Source organism: Dendrobium catenatum, unplaced genomic scaffold (assembly GCF_001605985.2).
Source record: "Dendrobium catenatum unplaced genomic scaffold, ASM160598v2 fragScaff_scaffold_124, whole genome shotgun sequence".
Taxonomy (NCBI): domain Eukaryota; kingdom Viridiplantae; phylum Streptophyta; class Magnoliopsida; order Asparagales; family Orchidaceae; genus Dendrobium; species Dendrobium catenatum.
In genome coordinates this window covers 99774-101816 of record NW_021318586.1, presented here as the reverse complement: position 1 = coordinate 101816, position 2043 = coordinate 99774, and positions in this window count along the sequence as shown.

Below are 2043 nucleotides of genomic sequence, written 5' to 3'. Positions count from 1 at the left end.
CAACCCGGCAACCCGATCAGGTCGAGTTCGGGTTGAAATGTCCGACCCGTTTGCAAAAACGGGTCGGGTTCGGGTTGACCCGTTTAGATCCAGGTCGGGTCGGGTTCGACCCGAACCCGACGGGTTGACCCGAATTGACACCCCTAATTTAAAGTGTCAACATAATGATAAATGAATCAAGCACCAAATAATTCAAATTTATTCATTTATCAATCAAGTATTTATAAATGTAATAAACTTATTCAATTAGATATTTAAATAATTATGAAGAAACTCTAACCATAAAAACATGTCAAGCGTATTGATTCACATGAAACCAAATCATGCTTCATTATTTTTTCTATTTATTTTTTAATACACATATCGACCCTGTTGGATATAAGATGGATGCATATTTGATGTATATTCGTGTCAAATACAAGTCAGACACAATACTCCTAAAACTCATAATTTTTAAGAATTTGTGAGTTATATAATAGTTTACTAAGAATTTTCTTTCATTTTTAACATTTTTAAAAATCATCAATATTAATAATTTAATATTGATTTCGCTAATCTTGCTTGATGTTTTGGCCTCTAGAAAATACGCTGAAGATGTTCATCTCAAAATATTTGAGTAGTCATGGTGATGACTCCGAGGTTAATTTAGTTCAATTTTTGAGCTCATTAGAATTTAATGTAAATTATTTGAGTATATACATATTTCATTAAATTTGTCCAAATGAGCTAATTATGATGGGTTTTGCTTAATTCCAATAAATTCATTAGAGTATTTACATATGATATCATATATATTTTGTTATTTATTTTATTTATATTCATTAAGTTATAGTTAATTTATGATTTTTTTCAATAATTATTAATTTAGAACCTTGAACAAGCTAAGAACATGCACCACTTGAGGGAAAAATTATTAGGTGCGGAGTGCGCACCGTCCGCACAAGTACTGGGTACCTAGCGGTAGGGGTGTCAATATTTGGCACGACACGAAAACCCGACCCGGAAAATCCGGGTTGGACCCGAACCGATTTCAAAATGGGTCGGGTTCGGGTTCCAAAAATCGACCCGTTTGAAAAACGGGTCGGGTTCGGGTTGACCCGACGGTTACCGGGTCAACCCGCGAACCCGTTTTAATGTAACCCGTAGAAAAAAGGCGCGACCACGCCCCGCTGCAGCGCGAGTCTAGACCTTGCCGTCCCCGCTGCAACGCACATCATTAATAATACATTCCCATGTGGCTAGCCATTTTATAGCCATTTGAATCTCATATATATTTAATATAAATGAATTCTTAATGAAATATAATATTATTAGCTAATAAAAAATATATTAGATTAATATTTTTATTCAAATATGACTTTACTTACCCTCTTCCCTATAAATATCTCTATTTTTTTTCATGTAAGTGCTACTAAAATAAAAATCTCCATCAATTCTTCCATTCTTCCTTTCATCTTTACATGTTAAATCTTGAGAGGAGAAACTTTGATTTTTATTCCAAGAGCCCTTTTTTGGAAAGCTTCAACACAAAATCGAGTAACATCCCTTAGAGTTCTTGAGTTTGCTTTCCTTCTTTAAATCTTTACTTGCTGTTCTTTTAGTTTTCACCATATATTTCTTTCTTGAAAATATTTATTTTATGGTGAAATACTTGTTGGAAATTTTATATTAAAGTTTTATATATCATATCTTTTAAATTCATAAAATTTAGCAAAATAAGTATTTTTACTTCTTTAAGGTGGCATAGATTTACATCTATAATCTAATTTATTTTATTTTATTTGAAAAATTAAAGTTTAAATCAGCAAGAATATATTTTTTTAATATATTATTCTTATTTTAAACAAAATATAAATCTATCTTAAAGTGAATAAATTTAATATTTGATTTGCAAGTAGTGAGGTGATTAAAATTAATTTATAAGATCACCTCAAATATTGTGGATATTTTATTGCAAGATAATTTGAACATGTATTATTTACATCAAATTATAGTTTTTTATTTTTTGATCTAAGTCATTTAGCTTGGTGAAGTTTTAATTAT